The sequence below is a fragment of the Euphorbia lathyris genome, chromosome 1 (assembly GCF_963576675.1).
Source record: "Euphorbia lathyris chromosome 1, ddEupLath1.1, whole genome shotgun sequence".
NCBI classification, from domain to species: domain Eukaryota; kingdom Viridiplantae; phylum Streptophyta; class Magnoliopsida; order Malpighiales; family Euphorbiaceae; genus Euphorbia; species Euphorbia lathyris.
The window spans coordinates 14,055,187-14,069,680 of record NC_088910.1 but is presented as its reverse complement, the minus strand read 5'-3'; positions in this window follow the sequence as shown (position 1 = coordinate 14,069,680).

Here is a 14,494-nt window from a genome sequence, read left to right as displayed (position 1 = left end):
ATGACAACAAATATAGCCGAATCATTCAACAAAGTCATGGTTGATGGTTCATGTTTACCTATCACAATGTTGGTGGAGTACATAACAGCAGTAATTTAACAACGTATGAGCAATGACACCATAGAAGACGACATTATCCAAATCCATAAGATGTCTGAAACATCTACTTTGAAGGCATTTATTTGTGAGAGCGTCAATTTACTTTACAATTCAATTTTGGAAGCAATATCACCTCTTACTGTTATTGTGCCTTTTGAACCCAAACTCAACGGATACTTGAATTTTATATCACTATCCGCTTTTAGTTTTTCCACTTGAATCTGTAAAAATGAAAATAGTTTGTATTTTTAGACAATATATTTGCATTTGAAATAAAACATAACAGCTTCTCATTTCATCTTAAGCTTCATACTTACCTATTTGCGAACTAAAACTATTTGGATTTTCATTCAATTACGAAATAGACTCAAAATTGTGAATTGCATTCCATGTTGAATGTTAGCAATATCCAATTTGCAAAGCTCTTTTGCTGAAAAATGGCTATGCAATCTGTCATAAGTCTTTGCAATTACCTATTTGCAAAGCCGCTTTACTGATAAAAGATATTCACAATTCATCAAAAGACTTCTAATTTACCTATTTACGAAGTTCTGGATGAGAATTTAAGGTTTATTGCTTTGCAATTTTTATAATTGCGAAGTAGCGCAAATGAGCGCTGAAGGCAAAATTTTCGACTTCTAAACCAATAAACCAACCAAATACATCTCAAATGAGTTTAAAAATCATCATTATACGACATCTCAAATGAGTTTAAAAATCATCATTAATGTTGAAACACCTTTCCACATGATTTTGATTTAACAAAATTATTTAAGTTAATCCATGATTAAGGGACAATTAAATTTAAGTGCTTTGATTTAATTATACTAATATGTTTATTCAATGATTGAGTATAAATATAAATACAAATAGAAATAAAAAGTAAGAGAGGACGAAGTCAGCATAAGATCACAGCACAAGCTGAGTAGAGTGGAACTCAGCGTGAAAGAAGATAAGTTATCTTCAGAACAGAAGCTTAAAGATCAGGCTAATCAACGAAGCTGAGTGGAACGAAACTCAGTATCAAAAGTAGAAGAGTCTTCGTCAGAACTATGTCTTGCAGAACGAAGCTGACCATGGAAGCTGAGTAAAAAGAAAACTCAGTATCTGAATTGGCAACAATCAAAGACAACGGCTATCAAAGTCAAGCTGAGTGATCTTCAGGACATCATGAATGATCTGTTTGCTAAAAGACAAGATCCGACATCTGTCTGCACCAATCCAGAACCTTGGAATTACGCAAAAGCCAATTTTGAGATGCATGAGTCAACTGTTCTTTTGCTAAAAGATGAACTGGCACAAGAAGACGAAACCTGCAAGAAGAGGACAAACCTGACGCCTGCGGAATTCAGACGACAGGATTGGCCTGCAAGACTGAAGCTGACCAGAACTTGTCTCAAAAAGGAGCCGTTTGGATCAACGGACAAATCCAAAGTTCAAACCATTTCTGCTTCAGACCTCAACTATATAAGGACATGATCATTCTTGGATCATTAACCGATTACAACAAGAACAAAAAGAGTATACATACAAAGCACACAAAAGCCAAAAGAGATCTTACACCAAATTTATATTCTTGTGTAAAAGCTAGATTGATTTTCTGTAATCATCTAAAGTGTTCTTCATTCGAAAAGAACAATTTGTATCAATTGTAAAATTGAGAGTGTTGTGCTGAGTACTCGGTGTTGAGTGCTTAGTGGTAGAGAAATCTAGGTGTTTGGTTATAGCACTTAGTAGGAGTTGAGTAGACGAATAGAGGAAGGTACTCTTGCATATTCAACTGCCTTGTAAACGGTTTGTGCTCTATCTTTAAAGAGCTCAGTATTGGATTTAAAAAGCCCAGAGGGACTCTGGGGACTGGACGTAGGCGGAGAGGCCGAACTAGGATAAGTCGTACTGAGTAATCTCTAACTCTCTCTCAATATATATATATATATATATATATATATATATATCTGTATGTGTTGCTTGTCATGTTTACTCAGCATATAAATTGTTTAAACTGACACTGAGTAAATAAGAGTGCTGAGTTGGAAGCTGACCACAATAGTGTCAATTCCCAACTCATACGTAAAATAGTTCTAGTCAACATCTGACTAAAGCTGTCTTACACTATAATCGGCCGTGCTGACCAAAGCTGAGTTAACTAACTCAAGAAAATATATTAAGTCAGCTTAATTAAATTCGAAAAAGTTATATTAGTTCCTAACCCCCCCTTTTGGAACTAATCACACGGGACCAACAATTAACACTAACCCTAGCCAAACATAACACATTAAATCCATCTCCAAATCATAAGAAAACCAAAACCCTAAAAACTATCCCACATACATAACGAAAAACCAAACTAAATGGAAGAAACTTACATTTGATTTGGTGTTATCAAACATTTGCCCCTTTTATCTAGATTTCGCCATAATTCCACTTAAGTTCTGGTAAGCAAATCACCTCACAAATCGTAAATATAAAAGAGAATAAGAGTTTTGAGAATAAATGTAATTTTAGGATTAACATGTATTTTTTTATATAAGAAACACAACTTCATTAAATAGAAGAAAGATTACATTTATCAACCAAAATGAAATTAGCTAAAAAAGTAGGAACTTCTTGAATCAAAGTAGTCGGCCTTGGAAGTGAAACACCCCAACCAACAACTTCATGATTGAATGGCGCCATGCCGAACATAATGGACACAGTATGATCTGAATAGGAAAAGCCATCTTAGAATATCATCAAAGAAAACTAAAGTAGCAAAATCAACACTGACAGAACCATTTAAGGCGTTGGCAATTTGGAGATTATCTGTTTCCACTTCAACCTGCAGATAACCCCCGTTCCACGCCGTTTCGAGACCCAGAATAATTGTCGTTAATTCTGCCACTTCAACTGAACCTGTTGGTGCCACCGGAGAAGCAACAATAAATGCAACCTCACCAGAATTATCTCGCACAATAGTCCTAATACCTACCGGTGCGTCTTCAACCCATGTTGCATCCGAGTTTATCTTATACCAACTTACCGGGGTGGAGTCCAGTGAACTGAACCATTACTACCAATAATCATTGCAGACAAGGAACGGTCCCTAATAGTGCTCCAAGATGACAACCAATTCTTCGCCTCATCAATAATTCGGCCTGCACACCACGCTTGAGAGCCATGGAAAACTAAATTTCGAAGAAACCACAAAAACCAATGATAATTGCTCCTCTGAACTCCGCATCCTGCAATTGAGAATGAAGATACTTGAACTAGTTCCAAACATCAATGACATTGCGCTTCCATTGTCGGTCATGACCAAAGAACATTTTCCACACCTGCTTCACCATCTGACAATCTCAAAGTGCATGAAGAGTATTTTCTGTATGAGAATTGTAGAGTTTACACAAGGTCGGCAATATGTTCTGAACTGCCTTCTAAAGGAAATGTTTGATTTTCAAGGGGAGATTAATTTTCCATACCCACGAAAACGACATAAAATTTTCGGACGAAGACGATGTTGAACCCCTCATAGAGCGACACCTAACTTCTGCCAGGTAGTAAACGAAGCGAACAGAAAAAGTACCATTCCTCGTACCTTTCCAGTATTGCACGTCCTCCGGCAGTCTATGACTCAACGAGATTTTGAGGATCGCCCTAACTTCATCAGTACTAAACAACATGTTAATCAACCCCGTATTCCAACACCCATTTTTTGCATCAATAAGCTCATACACCAACCGAAGATTTAAATCATGCATCTTCATTAGCGGCGATGCCATAGTCAACTCGGAACCCATTTGCTATTGCAGATCTCCACTGACTCTCTGTTCCCAATCCTCCACCTCAACCCATCTTCCACAAGTGCTCGACCTTTCAGCAAGCCTCTAAAAATATAAGTGGACCTCCTATTAGATCAGTTTTGTAAATTTCTCAATAATTAATTCTGCATTATTAATTATCTCAAATTAATCTATTGACTTAACGGTTTAGTTTGACAAAAAAGAGTTTGAGTTTTTAATATTATAATTAAAAAAATTATTTAACTAATGAAACAAATAAAAACATATTCATTATATGATGTATTATTAGGAATTAGGGATGCAAACGAGACAAGGCGAGACGAAGAATGTATTTCCCATCCCCGTCCTCGTCCCCGCGAGTTAGACATGAACAAATTTGTCCCCTATTCTCGTCCCACAGAGAATCCACGTCCCCGTGGGATCCTCATCCATGTTTAAAAACACTTTTTCCTATTCAATATCCTCATTCCCACGGGGAATCACCATTTATATTTAAAAAGAAATCAATATATATTTCTTCTCTTTTCTCCTTTCTAATTCTAGGTTTTGTTCGAAAGAATAACAAAGATACTATGCATTTAATTTAGTTTAGGTTAGAAAAAATATCCATTTAGTCATTAGCTAATATTTTATTTATGTCATTTAATTTTTTATTTGAAAACAAATCTATTTAATTTAAGTTAAATAATTGTAAATTATAATATTTAAAGTATAATTTTAATTATAATGGTGAATAATTGGGGATCCATCGGGGGTTTTCCATCGAAAATTAATGGGGACACCATTCTCCATCCCGCCCCATTCCCATTCCCGTCCCATAGGGATTCTTATTGGTGATTCTCCATCCCCATTGAGGCGGGTCACCGATAGGAACAGGGAATTCCTGCCCCACTTGCATCCCCATGTATTATGTAATTTGCGAGCTTCTTTTAGCACTACATATGTATATAAATGGGGCACCCATGGCCACTAAACATGACGCATTTTCACGTTATGAGCATTAAATTTTAAAAAGTAACATAAAAATGTCACTCAATTCAGTTTTACACATTTTAATAGTATATCTCCACTAAACTTTAATTAACGTCTTCAAATGACCATTGAGAGAACCTCAAAATGGAAATTTAGAACCACATTTACCATAAAACCACACTTTTTATTTTCCAAAATCATTATTTCTGAAGTTTTCTCACTCTAAGCATTCATTTTCTCTTCCATAACTAAATAAGTTCTAAATGTCATCAAAACGAAAAGGTTAAAGAATTAAAGTTGCTTAAATTATCATTAAACTTTACACTTTCTTTCTAACATTATGACCACTAAACTTCAATCAACACATTAAAATGATCATTGATGATTTCAAAATTAAAAATTCTAAGAATTGATGATTTTTTAAACAACTTTAATTCTTCAAAATTTTCGTTTTCAGGTCATTTAAGTATTGTTTGGTTAGGAGAAAGAAAATAAATTTTTAGAGAGAGAAAGTTCCAGAAATAGTGATTTTGAAAAATAAAAGATGTTTTTTTTCCATGAAAGATTGGGACGCGATCAGGTGGCTAGACATCCCAACTAGGTTGGCACCCCTAACACACCAAATCAACCCGAAATATTATTAATAATAAAAAAAGGAAAATTACAAAGGGAGGGAAAGCAAAAAAAAAAAAAAGGTTCAAAGCAGAAAATTTAAGGAAAACGAACATGTGCAACATTACAAAGGTCGTCGAAGACAGACGATTGACAAAAATGAGGAGCCGAGTGCCACCAAGTGAGAGCAGAAGCTGATTTGCCAAAGCGGGCAAGTTGATCCGCCGCATGATTGCCCTCACGATAGATATGAGTGATTCTGCAATTCATATTCGTGAATCTATTTAAACACTGAAGCCAGTCTTGTCTAATTTTCCAGGGAGCCATGGTAGACTTTCTGTTTAGCAAATCAACCGCATAGGCAGAGTCCGATTCAATCCAAAGATTGTGCCACCCCCATTCCCAGGCAGGTTCTACTGCAAAAATAATGGCATTCAGCTCGGCAATGTACGCAAAGGAACTAGAGAGGCTAATAACATAGCATCCAATAACAAAACCTCGGGAGTTTCTGAAAATCCCACCAGCTCCGGCGAGACCAGGCGCACCATCCGCAGCGCCATCGGTATTAGCCTTTACCCAACCCGACGGCGGCGGACACCATCGAACAATGATAGGGTCCGGCGGAGGCCTAACACGGCTCGAAAAATTGACAAACCATTTTGGTTCCTGAATGTAATAATAAAGCTGATTCTGAAGGAATTGGATTACAGGGAGTTCATTTTCAAAAATCGCCAAATTCCTGATGTACCAAATGAACCAAACAACAGTTATAGCAGCCAAATTCCACCATTTTCTCATAGAAATATGCAAACGGACAGCTCTAATCTCCCGGAAAAGATTTTCAAAGGTCAAAATACTACTGCGGTGTATGCCAAAAACAGAGAAGATAACATTCCATAGACTATTCGACACAGGGCACGTGATGAAAAGGTGATCAATTGATTCAATATGGCATCTACACAGTTCACATCACGAAGCAAAAGAAAACCCACATACCTGTAAATTGGTTTGTATCGCAATTTTCCTATGAATCACTAACCAGCAGGTGACAGACCGCCTAGGCGGCACAAAGGCATTCCAAAGGAATTTGTGCCACTCAACCGGAGTGTTGTTGCAGCAGGAACTATAGATACCTTTGGCAGAGTACATACCTGACATGGCCGGCTTCCACACACACGAGTCGGTTCCATCCCGACTGCCAGAAACCCTCTGAATGTTCAATTGGACAAGATCAGGGAGATGATGCAAGTTAGTCCAAGAATCATCAGCGCGAAATAAGTGAAGCAGGTCATAAAGATTGCGCTGTATCTTTGCCGGAATGCCAAGCTAATTTGCAACTGTTGGTGCAATCCAGGAGTCCGTCCAGAAATTCAGTTCAGAATTGTCTCCAAACCACCATATCACTTCCAAACTGATCTGATCATAAATTGGACGAACAGAGGTCCAAATGAAATATAGCGCTTAGGCATACCAGACTGATAAAGGAAGCGATTTCGCAGCATAGAAGGGATATATCCTTTGTTTTGAATCAAATCCCAGCTAAACTTACCAAGAAGAGAATTATTGAACAGCCCAATGTCCTTGATGCCAAGCCCCCCAAATTCATACGATTGACAACAGTTCTTCCATTTGACAGTAAGAAGCTTTCTCTAATCCTTGTCCCCAGTCCAAAGGAAGTTTCTGAGGGCTTTAGCAATCTTTGTGGTGAGAGAGGATGGCCACTTCTAAATCATAAGAGAATGAATGAGAGCACCCATTAAGGCAGATTTTATCAGTGTTAGCCTGCCAGCTAAAGCAAGTGATCGCCCCTTCCAAAGACTAAATTTAGCAAGGAACCGATCCATAAACGGTTGTAAATGACGAGCCTTTGGTGCCCCCTGAAAAATTGGTACCCCAAGATAATTAAACGGTAGCCGAGCAACACGAATACCCAAAATATCAATGAGCCGATTCCTACGTTGAATGCTGATACTGTTCCCAAAATAAATTACGGATTTATCCCAGTTAACCGTCTGACCCGATATAGCTGCATAAAAGTTGAAAAGGTCCTTGACACATTTCATATTTTTGAGAGTAGCCCTGCCAAAAATTAACATATCATCTGCATATAGGAGGTGAGAAGGAAAGGGAGTAGAGTTGTGATAAACCATGGGATGAAACTTGCCTTCACCCACCAACTTGGCCAACCAACGACTAAAGAAATCCTCTGCAATACCAAATAAAATTGGAGAAAATGGATCCCCTTGCCGGACCCCACATGAGCAGCTAAAATAACCCTTGCTACCCCCTCTAAAAGCAATTGACATACGAGCAGACCGAAGAACTTCCAAAATCCAGCTGCGAAATTGCAAAGAAAACCCAAAAGATTCAAGAACAGCCAGGAGAAAATTCCAGTCAATGGTGTCAAAAGCTTTCCTGATATCAATCTTCAAAGCCATATTTCCGCCAAAAAAATTCTTGTTAAGCATATTTACCCCTTCCGAGGCTGCAGCAATGCAATGGTGAATGCTTCTGCCAGAGATGAATCCGAATTGGTTATCCGAAACAATACGCGTGGCGACGGGTGCAAGCCTATCAGCAAGGATCTTTGAAATGATCTTATAATTAAAATTGCTCATGGCGATAGGTCGAAAATGGTGAATTTCATTTGCTTCTGCAACTTTGGGAAGTAGAGTCATAATACTAGAATTCATATCTGGAAGCATACAGCCAGTATCAAAGAAACTCTGCACCATCTTACAAACATCTGAACCAATTATATCCCAGTAGTGCTGGTAGAAGAACCCCCCATAATCATCTGGACCCGGAGAGCTATCACGGCTAAGACTGAAAACTGCAGCTCGGATCTCATCTAGTGTTGGCTGCCGCGTGAGCTTATCATTGTCCACAAAATTGACCAAATCCGGAATAACCACAGTAATAGCACCCTGATCGATAGCTAGCCTGCTGCTAGTAAAAAGAGTGGAAAAGTAGTCAACAACATGTTGAGAAATGATATTCTCATCATCAACCAAAATTCCGTTAATGAGAAGAGAATCCATTGATGATTGAATTTTTCTACCTTTGGCCGAACGGTGAAAAAAATTGGAGTTCCGATCCCCTGCCTCAAGCCATTTTTCCCTGCTCTTATCACGGAGAAGCAATTCCTGCCGGTGCAGCTGAAGATCAAGATCCCGCTGAGCTTCTGCCTCAATCTAACACCAATTCTCATTCAAACCCTGCACAGAGATGTCCCTTTGAATATCAGCTAGCCTGGACTGAGCAATAGCAATATTTACTTCCACCCTACCAAAAACTTCTCTGTTCCATATACGCAGTTTAGGCTTCAAAGATTTAAGTTTATGATAAAGAAGTTGCGCTGGAGGAAGGGAAACATGGCTGTTACGCCAATGATTGGCAATCAAACCCCTTAGAGAATCATGTGTAGTCCACATAGAGAGAAAACGAAAGCGGGTCAGTCGAGCCATGCCATTTTTGCAAACCAAAAGTAAAGGACTGTGATCAGATTTATGGCGAGGGAGAACAGAACAACTGATTGAATCCTAGGAATCAACAAAATCCTCAGACACAAGAGCCCTGTCAAGTTTACATTCAACATGTTCATGGCCAATACGACCATTCGACCAAGTAAATTGCATACCAGAACTATCAATTTCCGCAAGCCAGTTGTTATTAATAAAACCGCGAAAGTCCCTACAACTTATGTCAGAAGGCCTACGACCCGTCTTCTCATGAGCACCGATGACTGCATTGAAATCACCTAGAACCAGCTTTTTTCTGCTGCCCACAATCCGCACTGAGCGAATCCCAAAGAATTCTTCTTCTACCAAAAAAATTACTACCATAGACAAAAGATAGTTGAGTGTAATCCGTGGCACTACCATAGTTGATAGAGATGTGCTGATCATGACAAAGAATCATAGAACAGAGATGAAGGGTACCAATTTTACAAAAAATCCAAATAGAATTACAAGGATTCCCAGCAACAAACTGCAAGCCAATGGAATTCCAGAACGAAGAATGAATCCTATCCAAAGCAACCATAGGTTCAGAGATACATACCAGATCCGGATGGTTAACAGAGAAAATGAGTTTCAAAGCCCTCTGCGTACCAGGGTTATTAATACCCCTGCAGTTCCAGTAGAGAGTGATCATTTAGATAGTGAAGACCTGCCCCGCTCCTTAGAACGAGAATCAGCACAATCTTTTTTTGACTTGGATTTAGCTTTCTTCCTAGTGGTAATCCATTCGGTATTTACCTCAGGGATGCAATTGATATCAACCAATGGAGAAAAAGGCTCCGGTGATCCATCAGAACCTGATGCAGAACTGGTATCTTCATCATTTCGCTCACCCCAACTTTTCTTACCCTCCTCAAGTCCCAAGCTGTTATTGTTGGGCGATTGGTGCAACACAAATTGCAGAGGAGCAGCAATTTCGCCCTCTTCTACATCCACCGGATCCTGAACAGAAATTTGAGGATCATTCTGCACCTTAGCCTGCTTAGTGTTAGTTCGGTTTGCCCCCTGCCCCCTTCCAGAATGAACAGTCCTCTGGACCAGTGGCTTAGGTTGTTCCTTGAGATTTCTCCTGTATTTAGCTGAGGTATGTCCAATAGATGAACAGGTTCCACAAAGCGCCGACAAACGCTCATATTCAAGATATACCCATTACTTATGACTATCAGTGTCTACTCTAAGCTTTGATTATATTTCACAAGAAAGATCAACATCAACAAGCACCCTAGCATAATGTCCAAATTCTCCATTCACAATGTTATTATCAAAACGAATTGGAACCCCAATCACTCATGCAATACTAGAAATTATTCGAGTGTCCCAGAACTCCCAAGGCAAATTATATAATCTAACCCATAATTGTGCAGAGGTGGACTTATGAGTATCAGGATTGAATCCTGGAGTCCAAGGAGTAAATCGGATAATTCCCGGTTTAAGAGAAATGGCACCCATTCCCCAAATAGTTTGCAAAGCAATCTCATCAGGCATAATAATTTGATAAAAACCTTTACCCAAAGATATAAGTTGCCAATCCGTAGAACGTTTCCATACCTGGTTCAGACATTGCTTCAATTCAGCGTGCTTCCAAGGGCTCTCGCCTTTGTTCAACGAAATTCTCCCAATTACAGAGTGCTGGAATAATTTCACCCGCTCCTCATATATAGATTGCGGAATTTTGATGGCTTTGAACCCTCCTTCTTCAGAATTCCGAGGCAGAGTCGGTGCCGGGATAGCCGTAGGAATAATAGCCTTCTTAACCATAGCAGCAAAAATCGGAGCCACCACAGCAGCAAAAGTCGGAGCCGGCACAGGAGTCGCCGGAACAAACGGAGAAGAAACAGTACCAGCAACCTGTTTGGAGAAAGCCCGCCGTTCGAACAAAAATGCAATGGACTCCGGTTCAGAAATGGACGGCTCGGAGGGTGATATTGGCGGCATAATGGCAGACCGGCGGTGAACAGTAACCGGCGGAGCAGAGGAGAGTCGCGACAGCCAAAAGAGCAAAAAAGACCAACGCCAAATCAAAAAACGAAACAGAGCAGAAAAAACCGGCAACCTATAGAGCAGGAAAGACCGGCAGCCTGCAGAGACCGGCGGCGCAGAGGCAAGGGGAGGAGGCTCGGCCACGAGAAGGGAGGTGCAGGCCTCGGACAGACGCACGAGGTTACGCCTCGAACACCATCGCCGCTAGGAGAGAGAGAAAAAAGGCCTAAATCTGCATTAATGCTATTTTAATTATATATTTTTTAGTTAATTCTTTATATGAAGTTGTAGTTCCTCTATATCCTAAAATATAAACTTTGAACCCTAACGTATAACTCTAGACGAAAAATAAAAGATGTAGTTTCATGGTAAATCCAGTTCTAAAGAACATTAATTCTTGACCATTTTCATTTGAGGTCGTTAATGGTCATTTTGAGACGTGAGTTAAAATTTAGTGGTCATAATGTTAGAACGTGTAAAATTGAATGACTTTTATGTTATATTTTGAAGTTTAGATACCGTAAAAATAAGTAAAGTTCAGTAGCCATGGATGTAATTTACCCAAAACAAAAAACATATTGTCCCAAATTCTCTATCCCTTTCTCTCTCTAAAAAAACCATTTTTCTTATGCGAGTCCTCCCCCATACAATATGTTACTTTAATTACCATAATTTCTTTTTTCTTTTTTTTTTTCTTTTTTTTTGTATGTGAGTGGCATCGTTTAGGCATCGTTTGTTTGCAAGAAAATATTGTGTGAGAACATATTTTTCTGATTTTTCGGTATTTGTTTGTTTAGAAAAATAAGTCAACGGAAAATTTTCGGTTAGTCAACCGAAAAATTATGAAGAAAGTGAGGAAATTTTTTTATTCTTTTGAAAATAGTAAAACATTTTCCTAAACTCTTAGAACTCTACTTCACTCCTTATATTTTTTTAAATAGTAGTCATCCACCATTTCTTCTCATTTTTCATTGTTATAATCAAATACCAAAAAATATTTTATTTTCCAAAACAAAATTTTCTCTTACCCAATATTTTTTAAAACAAAATATTTTCTGACAAACAAAAAGACATTACTTTATTTAATTTGGTATCAGAATTAGGACATGTTTGGTTCAGCTATTAACTAATAGTTGTTGTTGCTGTTAGTAGGTAACTGTTGTAGTTAGCTGATGTTGTTAGATGTTTACTGTTGCTATTAGTTGTTTGTTATTAGCTGATTAACCAGTAGTATTTGGTAAATTGTGATGAATTGCTGCTGAAGTATGTAAAACATCTAATATGGTCATATTTTAATTCTTGTTTTTTTTTTAATTTGAGGTTATCAACGGTCAAAATTGACAAAATTGACAGTGTCAACCTAAAAGTTTTTAACTTTGCTAACGGCGAGGACTCATTTAGAGAAAAAAAACCCATAAGTACCAATTTGTAAATCAACAAAACCACATAGTTATATTTAAAATTTTCCAATAATAAATACACTCCAAATTAACAAATATAATATAAAAAAACTAAATAAAAACTAAAAATAATGAATCGGCAAAATCCTATTATTTCGATAGTAATGTTATAAAAAAGAAATATATTTGAAAATTAAAAAGATAATTTTGTTAGCAATAAAGTATATATAAACAACTTTTCAAAAAAAAAACCCTCATATTTTAAGATTTTCACGAAAAACTTTAAAATGTTGCAGTTTTCATAAAAAATGTTAAACCATTCTATTATATAAACTCAACCAAACGCTACATTTATTTCTAACCTCATTCCAATAAAGATGAATGAAAATTAGATACTAACAGGCTTTTTTTTTTTTTTTTTTTTATGAAAACAACCGGTTAAAGACTGATGTAACTTTGAGATAACAAAAACAAAAAACAAAGTTAAATATTTTATTTTGTTAGTTTTATTTTATTATTACATGAAATTTAATTTGTGGTTTTAGTGTTCTCCACATCTCCTACCCTTCGTTTTCACAAACATGAATTTCCAATCATATTTTTTTTTTATTTTTTCTGTATTTTTCCGATGATTGCAAAGGAAACAAGATAAGAAATAGACTTAACTATAGAAAACAGACACATATACTAAAAAACAAGAAACTAACTTTTTGCTGCATTTAGTTTTGTGAAATTGATTGTGTAAAGGCAAAGATATTTTAGCCATTAAAGTCGGTCCAAGTACATGTGGATCCGATCTGTACTGGTTTGATAACTCAAATAATCAGTTTGGTTAACCAAACCGAACCGAATAAAATTGGTAATCGAAAAATTTCGAACGGTTCGGTTACCAACTGAATAATCGAGATACATTTATTAGTAATAAAATATCATACAAAAATGTATTTATTTAGGAAAAAAAGGTGTTGTTAAACCCAGCCTATTTTCCCACCCCTAACCCCGTGAAAGGACGAAAATACCCTTTCATGGAATTTGGGAGGGGAATTTCTAATTTTTTTTGCCAATCCGACACGCGGGCGTGTGGATATCACACCTCACCTTGTGGTCGGACGTGATATACACATGCCTCACCACGTGGTCGGACGTGATAGCCCCACACTTCACCGCAAGATCGGACGTGGGGCTATCACGTCCGACCACGCGGTGAGGCGTGTGTATATCACGTCCGACCACGCGGTGAGGCGTGATATCCACACGCCCGCGTGTTGGATTGGCAAAAAAAAAAATTCTTTTTAACCCCGTAAATTGTTCGTTAAACCCGTAAATAGGCCGTGAAACCCGTAAATAGGCCGTTAAGCCCGTAACTACAGAATTGTACGTAACAAATAAAAATAGAAAACTTAAAAATTAAAATAAACATTAATAAACATAAACATTTATAAACGTAAAAGAGTAAATATAATATATACAACAAAAAGTGTTAAAATGTATGAATTTCTACAACAAAAATTCAGCTCGCCCGACGCCACGCATCCATAAACTCATCCATCTCCCTCTTAATGCATGGAACATCCTCGTCAGATCGGTGGGTAGCCGCTAGTTGAGTGACACGCCACAACCAGCTAACCCACTGCAAAAAAAAAAAAAAAAAAAAATTAATAAATAAATATTAACAATTAAACACATATAAACTAATACTAAATAATAATATTAAATAATAATAAACTTACAAATTCGCTGTTGGCGCGAGCATGCTGTACCGGTGCAGCCTGTGGTGCATGAAGGAGATGGGGATGCGAATGTCGCCTATACCAGTCCATATAAGCAGGCTCACAGGCAGTGGGATCGTATCCAACGGGTCGACATCTCCTCCGATCAATGCCCCGAGCCGATGAAAATCTGCGCCACGTATCCTCAACTGTGACTAAGGAATGCGTGAGCTTATACGCGATAGATCTCCATGGTCGTACTGCTTTATCAGGTCTAATACGCTCAGCTGGGATATGCTGAATATATCCGACCTGTCGCAGCGCTCGATCGGGCATATACGGCTCGACGATGTCTCTACACCGTATCCAACCGGCGTAGGACACTCGAAGCCGATCATCATCGGCGACAGGACCATAAGGCA